The following is a 13,479-nucleotide window of genomic DNA, read 5'->3' as shown; positions in this document are numbered from 1 at the left end:
ACAAATGTTATGAAGTGTTTCCCAACAAGAATGTGGTTTCACCAATGGGGGATACCTTTTGTAGAAATAGACTAGTGCCATCACAGCCCCCCTTGACCAAACTTCACTGGCCTATAACAGTGCAAAGCACGTTCACCCTGGTGATCTAGTGGTGTCATGGTCAGGACAGGGTTAATGTCCTGTCCTCGCAGGGTTAATTTGGTTTGCCTCGTTATCAGATGGGAGGGGTATTTATATTCGCTCCCAGCTGGCATTCCTTGTCAGCTATATGTTCTGTCTGGTTTGTGTGTCTGACTCCTGAGTGTATGTTTGATCTGCACTGTGTTTACCTTGCTTTCTGTGCGATTCTCTGTTTGCTCTTCTGAATTTCTGACCTCTGGCTTTGATTCTGACTATTCTCTGTCTCTCCCCTTTTTGGTACTTCGTGACCTCTTGCTATGATCTTTGCTTGTTTGGAAACTCTTTGGTGTTATCCCTTCTCTGTTCCCTGGTGTCTGGCTCTGCCCCCTGTTGTCCTCCCACTCTGGTCACATGTCGAAGGTCCTGTCTGCGATCAAGTTTGTACCTGGTGTTTACCTCAGCTCTGTTGCTGCTGTAAGTAGCTCTCATCGCAGCATAGATACCTGGGAGCTGTGACATTACAGCTGACCATACAGTCTTTCTCCCTGGTGGGGGGGTGTTTGTATGCTATGGATCCGATATAGGCTCTCACGGGGCAGATTAGTGAGCTCTCCCAGCTCTTTCAGAAGTTGTCCGTGAAGCAGCAAGCCCTGGCCCACTCGCACCAACAAGTGCAGAGAGATGTGGCAGGTGTTTTAAAGATATCTGCTCCATTGCGGTCCCAGGAGGGGGTCCTCTCTGATGTTTCTCTAGTGGACCTCGAACCACCGGTAAAGTTACCCGATACTTTTTCTGGGGATAAAAACTTGTTCATGGATTTTAAGGAGGGATGCAAGCTGTTTTTTGAGTTGCATCCCCGGGCTTCTGGAAGTGAAAGGCAGAGGGTGGGGGTAGTAATGTCCTTGCTAAGGGGGTCCCCACAGGAATGGGCCTTCTCTCTCTCTTCCTCTGCTTTAACGCATGCCTGTGAACCTGTTCTTTGAGTCTCTGGGGCACATTTATGATGCACCTGATAGAGTGCGTCTGACGGAGGATATGGTGATGAGTGTGGCACAGGAGAGGCACTCCGCTGAATGGTTCTGCTCTGAATTTAGGCGTTGGGCAGCCGAAGTTACTTGGAATGACGCAGCCCTGAGGGGGTTGTTCCGCAAGGGTCTATCTGACCATCTGAAGGACACTCTGGCACTTCATCCTCCTCCTGATACCCTGGAAGACGCAATGATGCAGGCCGTCCGAATGGACCAGAGACTCCGTGTTAGAGGAATGAAGCAGCAAGAGACTTCCTTGTTCTCCAAATTGTGTGACATTGCACCTGTATCTGAGCCCATGGGGATTGGGTCAGTCTCGGTTATGGAGAAAGAGAGGAGGCGCAGTACAGAGAATCAACTTTGTTTTTACTGTGGAGCCTCTGGACATTGGAAAAGGACCTGTCCTACCTGCCCTTCTTCTGTGAAACCATCTGAGAAACCACTGAGTCTGGGCAACAATCGAGGAGGTTGTCTAGACTCCCAGGTACATTTTTTCTTGCTTCTTAAAACTGTGATTCAAGTGGAATTGGAACTTGCTGGCAGTCCGGTGGTGACTACCGCCTTTGTTGACTGTGGTTCTTCCATTAACTTGATTGATGCCCAAGTTGCGACTCGTAATAAGAAAGGGACAGTCAGGCTGAAAGACCCTGTTAAAATTGTGGCTGTTGATTTGACCCTTCTTACCCTGGATGGAATTTGTTTCAGGACTGATGTTTTTTCTCTGAAGGTGGGTTCCAGTCATGTGGAGCAATTAAGTTGTTTTGTGATGAATAATCTGCCTGCAGGACTGGTACTGAGAATACCTTGGCTGCAACACCACAATCCTGCTATTGATTGGGTGGTGGGGGAGATCTGTCATGATCCCAATGGCAGGGGATCACAAAAGGACAAGCACAAAAACAAAACAAGCTCTAGGGTGATGGAACCTGAGCTGACCGCGATCCTGAACCTAAACACACAACTAGCAGTAGCCGGGGAACGTGCCTACGATGATTCCTAGACGTCTCGCGCCAGCCGAAGGATTAACTTCCCCTATAAGAAGAAACACAGACCTCACTTGCCTCCAGAGAAACACCCCACAGAAATAGCAGCCCCCCACATGTAATAACGGTGAAATGAGAGGAAAGCACATACGTAGTTATGAAAATAGAATCAGCAAAAATGAGGCCCGCTAAAGCTAGATAGCAGAGGATACAAAAGTGAACTGCGCGGTCAGCGAAAAACCCTTCAAAAAACCATTCTGAAATTACTTGAACTCATGTGCCAACTCATGGAACATGAGGAGTAATTTCAGCCCACTAGAGCAACCAGCAGCAAGGAATCACATATCTGCAAGCTGGACTAAGACAAAAATTAAACAAAACGTAGAACAGGAAAATCAAAACTTAGCTTGTCCTGAAGATAACAGACGCAGGGAGCAGAGGTAAAAAGACACGCTGATTACATTGATAGCCGGCGAGGAAATGACAAAAAAGCCAGGTTAAATAGGAAACTCCCATAACCTGATGGAACAGGTGGACACCAGAGACCGCAGAGAACACAAGTCACCCAGTACCATCAGTAACCACCAGAGGGAGCCCAAAAACAGAACTCACAACAGAGATCACTCAATGGGGATGTAAGGGTAATGGTCCGTGTTGTAACCCGGGACCTTTTGTTAACCCGATTAAGTCTGTATCTGTGTCGTCTGTCGGTCTGGAGGGTATTCCGGAGTACCTGAAAGACTTCGAAGACGTGTTTTCCGAACGTGAGGCTGAGGCGCTTCCACAACATCGACCCTGTGATTGTGCTATTACCGGTAATTTAATTCCAGGAGCCGAATTACCCAAGGCTTGTTTAAACAATTTGTCTGGGCCCGAGAGCCAAGCCATGAAAGAGTACATCACTGAGAGGGGCATACTAGACCTTCTGTCTCACCCGTGGCTGCGGGGTTTTTCTTTGTAAAGAAAAAAGATGGTGGTTTGCGACCGTGCCTCAACTTTTGGGAACTGATTATGATAAAAACTTGTATCCTCTTCCTCTGATTCCTGATTTATGTAATCAACTCACTAGGGCCAAACACTTTTCTAAGCTTGACTTACGAGGGGCTTATAACCTGATAAGGATTCGAGAGGGAGATGAATGGAAAACAGTGTTTCTGACGACTGAGGGCTTGTTTGAAAATTTGGTTATGCCCTTTGGTCTCACTAACGCCACTGCTGTTTTCCAGAGTTTCATTAATGTTGTTTTTTCTGACCTGATTGGGCGCTATATTGTCATTTACTTGGATGACATCTTGATATACTCAGAGGACAGTTAGTCACACTTACACCATCTTCATACAGTTCTTGTGAAACTCAGGGAGAACTATTTATACGTGAAGTTGGAGAAGTGTTCTTTCTTTATGCAAGAACTGTCTTTTCTGGGGCTAATTGTATCAGGGGAGGGATTCCGCATGCACCCGGGGAAGGTTCAGGCCATTTCTGATTGGGTGCAACCTCATGACCTGAAGGGGTTGCAGCAATTCCTGGGGTTCGTTAACTATTTGTTACGCCCACAGGGCATGGGGAAATATAGTGGACTCACTAGACCACTGATAGAGCAGTGGTAGCTGTATACCCGGTACACAAGAGACAGGAGAATGGCTTCAAAATGCAAAGGTATTTAATTAAATGAAGTTTTAAACAAACAGAAAGAGGTGCCTGAGAGAAGAACCCTCTGGACCACAACACTGAACCACGTAGTGGAGCACCGGGCAAGGTGTACCCCTATACAGGGGCATAAATGCCGCAGTACCCGGACCAGAGAGACGACCCGTACAGACCATATAAACAAGACGGTGGAATTCAGGCTCTATCAGTGAAGAGGATCCTGGAAGCTCAGTGTAGTTTCGGAAAGGCTGATCCAGCCGGCAGCAATATCAGGATAGTTCTGCGAGGAGCAGCTCAGTCAGCCTGGAGTGGAAACCGGGGAGTCCAGAAGAATCCAGAATATGGAACTGCCAGCGGAGGATACTGAGGAGACAGAGGGATTAGAAAACCAAAAGTAAACTACACTTTGCAGAGCAGAGCACAGCAGAGTGTGGACTGAGCAGAGGGCCATAAACAATAGAATGAACACATTGTCCAGGCACCTCCCATAATGGGAGGATGCCTTTTATGCACAGAGCATAATAGCACAGAGAGCCTTAATAGAGAACAGGTGCTCTGCTGTTATAAGTATGTGCAGGAAGCGGGGCGCACCTCCTAAGAGTATTTCCAGGAGACCTGCCAAGAGGATGCAGGTTCTTAGCAGAGAAAGGAGCCGCTGATCGACTGGAGCCACGGACAGGGTGAGTAGTACCAGTGGAGCTGTGTGAAAGGTGCCGGTCTCCCTTCACAGCAGAGACCGAACCTGCAGCTGAGGGCATGATACTATTATAGGAAGTTCATTAAAGGGTTTTCACAGGTGGTGAAACCCTTAACGGATCTTACACTCAAAGGGGTCGATGTAAAAAATTGGTCCGTGGCCGCAAAAAATTCCTTCCAGACACTGAAGAAATGTTTCACTTCAGGCCCCGTGTTGATACAACCCGACCCGTCAAGAATTTTTATCGTGGAGGTCGACGCTTCGGAGGTGGGGGCAGTGTTCTCTCAGGGGCCGTCCACCCTTACTAACCTTAAACCCTGTGCCTTTTTCTCTAAAAAATTCTCTTCGGCTGAGAGAAATTATGATGTTGGCAACAGGGAATTGTTGGCAATTAAATTGGCCTTCGAAGAATGAAGGCATTTTCTGGAGGGGTCTGTTCATACCGTTACGGTCATCACTGATCATAAAAATTTGGCCTATATCGAGTCCGCTAAGAGATTGACCCCTAGACAGGCTCGGTGGGCACTTTTTTTCTCGGTTTCAGTTTACCATTACATTCAGACCAGGGTCTAAAAATATATAGGCGGATGCCTTATCCCGAAGTTTTGATTCTGTGTCCCCTCCAGAACCGCCTTCCTCCATTCTTCAACCAGGAGTGGTTGTGGCAGAAGTCTCATCTGAGTTACAGAGAGAGATTTTGGAAGCACAAGCACAAGCTCCCAGGAATAAACCCCAAGGCAAATTGTTTGTACCCAAACATTTTCATCTCATACTTCTGCAAGAATTTCATGATTCTGTGTTGAGTGCACACCCTGGGATTGCAGCTACTCGGGGGGTAGTAGCTAGGAATTTTTGGTGGCCCTCTGTGGGTACTAATATCAAAAAGTTTGTGAATACTGGTGGGGTGTGTGCTTGCTCTAAGAGCTCTCTGGTCCGGCCAGCTGGCCGGGGAATTGGTTCCTTTGCTAATTCCGGATAAACCTTCGACATACCTGTCCATGGATTTTATCACTAATCTACCTCCTTCCAAGGGCAACTCTGTAGCTTGGGTAGTGGTTGATAAGCTTTCAAAGCAAGCCCACTTTGTGCCATTACCTACTTTACCTTCTGCTGAAACTTTAGCTCGTTTGTTCATTCAACATATAGTTCGGTTGCATGGGGTCCCTGTGAATGTGGTGTCTGACAGGGGTGTGCAACTTGATGCTAGATTTTGGAGAGCTTTTTGTAAGAAGTTGGGGGTTGCGTTGTCTTTCTCCTCTGCTTATCACCCGGAATCTAACAGACAGACTGAACGCACCAACCAGTCGTTGGAGTAAATTTTGAGATGCCTTGCCTCTTCCAGACAGGAGGACTGATGTGAGGTATTACCCATGGCAGAATTTGCTTTCAACTGTCGTATTAGTCAGTCTACTGGTAAATCTCCGTTTCAGGTCAATTATGGGTTTGTTCCACAGTTTGGAGAATTTCCCCGCATGGATTCTGGTTGCCCTGGTGCTGAGGGTTTGGCGCAACAGTTAAGAACCCTTTGGAGGGAGGTTCAGGGTAATATCTCCAAAGCTCAAAAGAGGTACAAACATTTTGCGGACAGGAGGAGGGGGGCAGCTCCTACACTTACTGTGGGGGAGAAGGTGTGGTTGTCAACCCATAACATCAAATTTAAAGTACCCTCTATGAAATTGGGCCCCAGGTTTATAGGGCCATACAAGATTATGGAAGTGATCAACCCTGTGGCCTATAGATTATAGTTGCCTACCTCCTTCAAAATATCTAATGTCTTCCACAGATCTCTATTAAAACCTGTGGGGATGGTTAGAGAAGATTCCTCATCCAATGTTCCACCAGTGTTGGTAGAGGGTCAGCTGGAGTATGAGGTAGGGCGCATCATTGATTCATGGTGGATGCGTCATAGGCTTCAGTATTTAATACATTGGAAGGGATATTCCATTGAGGATCGGTCATGGGTTTCGGCCAGTTCTGTGCATGCTAATCGACTGGTGCGGGCTTTTCATGCCAGATACCCTGGCAAGCCTGGGGGTCCAGTGGCCCCCCATAAAGGGGGGGGTACTGTCATGGTCAGGACAGGGTTAATGTCCTGTTCTCACAGGGTTAATTTGGTATGCCTCGTTATCAGATTGGAGGGGTATTTATATTCCTTGTCAGCTATACGTTCTGTCTGGTTTGTGTGTCTGACTCCTGAGTGTATGTTTGATCTGCACTGTGTTTACCTTGCACTCTGTGTGATTCTCTGTTAGCTATTCTGGATTTCTAACCTCTGGCTTTGATTCTGACTATTCTCTGTCTCTCCCTTTTTGGTATTTCATGACCTCCTGGCTATGATCTTTGCTTGTTTGGAAACTCTTTGGTGTTATCCCTTTTCTGTTCCCTGGCGTCTGGCTCTGCCCCCTGTTGTCCTCCCACTCTGGTCACATGTCGAAGGTCCTGTCTGTGATCAAGTTTGTACCCGGTGTTTACCTCAGCTCCGTTGCTGCTGTAAGTAGCTCTCCTCACAGCATAGATACCTCGGAGCTGTGACAAGCCGCAGTTAAACAAGACACATTGCAGGAGACAGAGTTAAAAAGTAGGCCCAACGGAATGCCATGCCCAATTCCCCAATGTGGGGTCCTTTTTGGACTGACTAAAATAGTGCCATGACAGCCCCCTAGCCCTAAATGCCCCCTACAGTCCACATTCACCCTGGTGATCTACTGGCAGGAACAGGACACATTGCAGGAGACCGAGTTAAGAAGAAGGCCCAAAGTAATGTCATGCCCAATTCCCCAATGTGTTGTCCTTTTTGGACTTAAAAATATAGTGCCATCACAGCCCACTTGCCCAAAGTTCACTGGCCTATAACAGTACAGACCATGTTCACCCTGGTGATGTAGTGGCAGTTAAACAAGAGACACTACAGGAGAAAGAGTTAAGAAGTAGGCCCAATGGAATGCCATGCCCAATTCCCCAATGTGGGGTCCTTTTTGGACTGATCAAAATTGTGCCATCACAGCCCCCTAGCCCTAAATGCACCGTACAGACCACGTTCACCCTGGTGATCTACTGGCAGGAACTGGACAGATTGCAGGAGACCAAGTTAAGAAGTAGGCCCAAAGTAATGTCATGCCCAATTCCCCAATGTAAAATCCTTTTTTTTTAAATAAAAGAGTGGCATAAGAGCCCCCTTGGCCAAAAATGCACCGTACAGAGCACATTCACCCTGGTGATCTATTGGCAGGTACAGGACAGATTGCAGGAGACCGAGTTAAGAAGTAGGCCCAAAGAAATGTCATGCCCAACTCCCCAATGTAAAATCTTTTTTAAAAAAAATAAGAGTGGCATGACAGCCCCCTTGGCCAAAATGCACCTTACAGAGCACGTTCACCTTGGTGATGCAGTGGCAGGTACAGAACAGATTGCAGGAGACAGAGTTAAGAAGTAGGCCCAATGTAATGTAATGCCCAATTCCTCAATGTAAAATCCTTTTTTAAAAAAAATAAAAGAGTGGCATGACAGCCCCCTTGGACAAAATGCACCGTACAGAGCACGTTCACCCTGGGGATCTACTGGCAGGAACTGGACAGATTGCAGGAGACCGAGTTAAGAAGTTTGTCCAATGTAATGTCATGCCCAAATCCCTAATGTGTTGTCCTTTTTGGACTTAAAAATGTAGTGCCATCACAGCCCATTTGCCCAAAATTCACTGGCCTATAACAGTACTGAGCATGTGCATCCTAGTCATCTAGTGGCAGTTAAAGGACACATTGCAGGAGACAGAGTAAAGAAGTAGGCCCAATGTAATGTAATGCCCAATTCCCCAATGTGGGGTCCTGTTTTTACAAAATGAAATAGTGCCTTTACAGCCCCTGTGCCCAAAAATCACCGGCCTATAACAGTATAGAGCACGTTCACTCTGGTCATCTAGTGGTTCTGGATGATGAGGATGAGGATAAATAGGAGGAGAACAAAAAACAGACCAAATGTGGAAGCGTATACCCATGTGTAGTGGTGAAGAGGTGCATGTGAATACACCTCCCCAAAAGAGAGAATGTATTTGAGGTTATGTTTCTCTGTTTTCAATTGGTGGTGTACAGAAGTCTTTCCCAATCCAGGCCTTGTTCAATTTTATAAGAGTCAGCCTGTCAGCATTTTCAGTTGACAGGCGGATGCGCTTATCTGTTATAATATCACCAGCAGCACTAAAAACCCTCTCTGACAGAACGCTAGCAGCAGGGCAGGCTAGGACCTCCAAGGCGTAGAGAGCCAGTTCATGCCATGTGTCCAGCTTGGATACCCAATAATAAAAAGGCACAGAGGAATCACGGAGGACGTTTGTCCGATCTGCAAGGTACTCCCTCACCATCTTCCCAAACATTGCCTTCTTGTGACAGCACTCCTTGTCTCTGTGCCACCACGATGGGAACGTCTGAGAAAACTGTCCCAGAACTTGGCCATTGTTCCCCTGCCTGAGCTGGATTGTACTTCTGTCTCTCTCGCTTGGACTCCTTGGTTGTACAGCAAACTTTGATGTATGCTGCCAGCGTTTTCATATGGGAATTTTCTAAGTAACTCCGCTACAAGGGCCCTGTGGTACTGCAACATTTTTGTACACCTCTCTGCCTCAGGCAGAAGAGATTGAAAGTTCTCCTTGTAGCGTGGGTCTAGAAGTGTCACCAACCAGTAATAAGTGTTACCCAAAATTTTGATCATCCGTGAAATACAGCGCAACATAAAGTCAGCCATGTGTGCCAGACTGCTAACAGGCAAGACTTCCGTGTCCTCACCAACAGGACGACTGACCAGGCTGTCCTCCTCCTCCTCAGCCTCATCCTCCTCCTTGTCCTCAGGCCATCTCCGCTGAACAGAAGCTAATACAGATGTGTTTGTAGTACCGTCTATAGCTCATGAAAGTAGCTCATGTTCTTCCTCCTCCTCCTCATTGCCTACCAATTCACGTTGAGAAGACATGAGGCTGGGCTGAGTGTAATCCCCCTGTATGTTTCCTTGCTCCATGTCCTCGTGCTCCGTCTGCAATGCGTCCTCTTTGATTGTGAGCAGAGAGTTTTCAGAATGCTGAGAAGCGAGATGGTGATGCTAATTATGGCACCATTGCCGCTCACCATCTTGGTGCAGTCCTCAAGGATGTTACATATGTCTCACATCCATGTCCACTCCTGACGTCTTATGTGTGGAGTCTGACCTGAAATTCAATGGCCTTGTTGATGTTGGTAGTCAACAACGGCCCTGTTCTGCTCACAAATCCTTTCCAACATATGCAGCGTAGAGTTCCAGCGCATGGGGACATCACACAAAAGTTGGTGAGCTGGAAGCTCAAAACGCTGCTGAATCATGGCAAGGGCGGCTGAAGCTGTAGCTGACTTTCTAAAATGGGCAGACAGATGGCGTACTTTCACTAGCAGATCCGGCAGCTCCGGGTAGCTTTTCAGAAAACGTTGAACCATGAAGTTAAGCACATGGGCCAAGCAAGGTATGTGTGTGAGCTCACCTTGCCTCAGAGCCGTCACCATAATACGGCCATTTTCACACATGACCATGCCTGGCTGTAGGTTCAGCAATGTTATCCAAACATTTGACTGCTCGTTCAGCGCTGTCCACAACTCTTCTGCATTGTGCTGTTTTTCACCTATGCAGATTAGCTTCAGCACAGCCTGTTGCCGCTTGGCTGAGGCAGTGCTGCAGTGCTTCCAGTTTTTGACTGATGTATTGATTTCAGAGATGGAGGATGAAGAGGAGGAGGAGGAGGTGCAGGAGCTGTAGACTGCAGGGGCAACCCTGATTGACGTAGGGCCAGTAATCCTCAGCATGGGGAGGATGTGTTCCATCCCAAGGTTCGACCAGGTCCCGACTTCCACTATAATAACCCAGTGTGCTGTCATTGAGATGTACCGTCCCTGCCCACAAGCACTTGTCCACATGTCTGTGGTTAGGTAGACTTTCCCAGTAACAACATTGTTGAGGGCACGGGTAATGTTGTGGGACACATGCTGGTGTAATTCTGGTATGGCACACCGGGAGAAATAGTGGTGACTGGGGACCTAGTACCTTGGGAAGGCCGCCGCCATCAGGTTGCGGAAAGCTTCCGTCTCAACAAGCCTAAAAGGCAGCATTTCTAGCACAAGCAGAAGAGAAATATTAGAATTGAGGACTGTGGCCTGTGGGGCGTTAGCTGGGTATTTACCCATGCGTTCCAAAGACTGGGTTATAGACAACTGAATGCTGTGCTGGGACAAGGATGTGAGTGTGCTTGTTGATGGTGCTGCTTGACTGTGGGCCACAACAGGTGCAGGGCTAGAGGCATCTTCCCATGCACGGTGTACTGGGGATTGGCTTCTACTCAAAACAGTGGAAGAAGCAGTGATGTGACCAGCAGGCAGTGGTCCTGGAGCCTGGGGTTCGGCCCACAAAGTCGGGTGCTTTGCTTGTATGTGCCTGATCATGCTGGTGGTGGTCAGGCTGTTTTTTTGCTACCCCTGCTGATGCGGGCATGGCAGGTGCTGCAAATGACCTGTTTGGGGTTATCGGCAGAGTCTTTAAAAAATAGCCAGACTCGGGAAGATCTCACAGGTGGAATGGCAACTTCACTCATGTTGGTGTTACGGGGAATGGATGCACGCCTTCTGTCTGTGGCCACCACACTACTTCATCCTGCCTGTTGGGGGATATGCCTCCTTCCCCATTTGTGCTGCTGTCCTCACTATGCATGTCCTCCTGCCAGGTTGGGTCAGTCACTATGTCATCCACCACCTCATCTTCCACATCAGCAACCTGCTCCTCCTGACTTTCTGGCAATTGTGTCTCATCATCGTCCACCTCTTGTGACACTTTCCCACCATCGCCTTCGTGTGACCGGGGCTGGTCAAAACTTTGGGCAGCTTTCCATGCAATCTCATCTTTCCCCACTTCAAGTTGACCGGCAGAGATTTCTGAATCTTGAAATGGAAAACTTAACAGCTCTTCAGAGTGTCCAAGTGTCGGATCAGTTGTCTCAGGGCACTCAGCATGGTGGGAGGAAGGAGGATCAGGGTGAGGAATATCCTGGCCACACTAACGGCTACTCAGACTTGACCGTGTGGAAGACAAGGTGGTGGTGGTGGCTAAGTGACTGAAAGCATTATCCGCTATCCAACCAACAACCGTTTCACACTGCTTTGGCTTCAATAGTGGTGTGCTGCGGTCCCCTAGAAACTGGGACTGAAAGGTCGAGCGAGAAGATGCGGGTCTTGGTTGTTGACCATTTTCACCTTGCCCACGGCCTCGTCCTCTGGATGCACCATCAGCATCACGTCCACTTTCCCGTCCCTTGCCCCTTGCCTTAATCATTTTAAATGAACTACTGCACTATTTCAAATGCTCAACACAAATGTCTTTATTAGTAGCTCAGTATGCCTGCAAATCTACGATTTTTCAAACCCAAACACCATGCAGGTATTCAATTTTTTTTTTTTAAGTTAATTTATACGAAATAGCGAGGTATAGAATTTGAGTATCACACAGCCAAAAAATAAGTACAACGGCCTCCAATGCCCAAACTTAAAGCACAGAGATATATGATGGCTATAACGGAAATACCACACTGGCAAATCTGTGGCCTTTCAATTATTTTTTATGCTAAATAGCGCTGTATAGAATTTGAGCATCACACAGCCAAAAAATAAGTACACCGGCCTCCAATGCCCTAACTTGGAGCACAGAGACATATGACGGCTGTAACGGAAATACCACACTGCCAACAAACAGGCTCTACATGCATGTGTCGTGACTGTGACACAGCCACAACACATGCAGCTACGCCGCCGATCAGCTGACCGGCCGGCGCAATGCAGGAAGCCGTGTTCCCTCTGTAGCTTATTTGGCAAGAGCTATGGCTTGCTGAATAAGAGGGAACCTGAGTAAATTCGCTCATCTCTAGTCAAGTATTCAGACCCTTTGCTCAGTATTGAGTAGAAGCACGCTTTTGAGCTAGTACAGCCATGAGTCTTCTTGGGAATGATGGAACAAATTTTTCACACCTGGATTTGGGGATCCTCTGCCATTTTTTCTTGCAGATCCTCTCCAGTTCTGTCAGGTTAGATGGTGAGAGTTGGTGGACAGCCATTTTCAGGTCTCACCAAAGATCCTCAATTGGGTTTAGATCAGGGCTCTGGCTGGGCCAGTCAAGAATGGTCACAGCATTGTTCTGAAGCCACTCCTTTGTTATTTTAACTGTGTGCTTAGGGTCATTGTCTTGTTGGAAGGTGAACCTTTGGCCAAGTCTGAGATCCAGAGCACCCTGGAATAGGTTTTCATCCAGGACATATATGTACTTGGCCACATTCATGATTCCTTCAATGACAACCAGTCATCCTGTCCTTGCAGCTGAAAAACACCCCTATAGCTTGATGCTGCCACCACCATATTTCATTGTTGGGATTGTATTGGGCAGGTGATTAGCAGTGCCTCGTTTCTCCACACATACCTCTTAATATTATCACCAAAAAGGACTATCTTCCTCTCATCAGACCAGAGAATCTTATTTCTCATAATCTTGGAATCCTTCATGTGTTTTTTAGCAAACTCTATGAGGGCTTTCATAAGTCTTGCACAGAGGAGAGGCTTCCATTGGGCCACTATGCCATGAAGGCCTGACTGGTGAAGAGCTGCAGTGGTAGTTGACTTTGTGGGACTTTCTCCCATCTCCCCACTGCATCTCTGGAGCTCAGCCACAGTGATCTTGGGGTTCTTCTTTACCTCTCTCACCAAGGCTCTTCTCCCACAATTGATGAGTTTGGCTGGACGGCCAGGTCTAAGAAGACTTCTGGTGGTCCCAATCTTCTTTCATTTAAGGATTATAGAGGCCATTGTGCTCTTAGGAACCTTGAGTACTGCAGAAATTCTTTTGTAACATTGTCCACATCTGTACCTTGCCACAATTCTGTCTTTGAGCTCCTTGGCAAGTTCCTTTGACCTCATGATTCTCATTTGGCCTGACATGCACTGTGATCTGTGAGGTCCT

Source organism: Ranitomeya imitator, chromosome 1, assembly GCF_032444005.1.
Source record: "Ranitomeya imitator isolate aRanImi1 chromosome 1, aRanImi1.pri, whole genome shotgun sequence".
In the NCBI taxonomy this organism is placed as follows: Eukaryota; Metazoa; Chordata; class Amphibia; order Anura; family Dendrobatidae; genus Ranitomeya; species Ranitomeya imitator.
The sequence above is the reverse complement of the archived record's forward strand: the minus strand, read 5'-3'. Positions refer to the sequence as shown.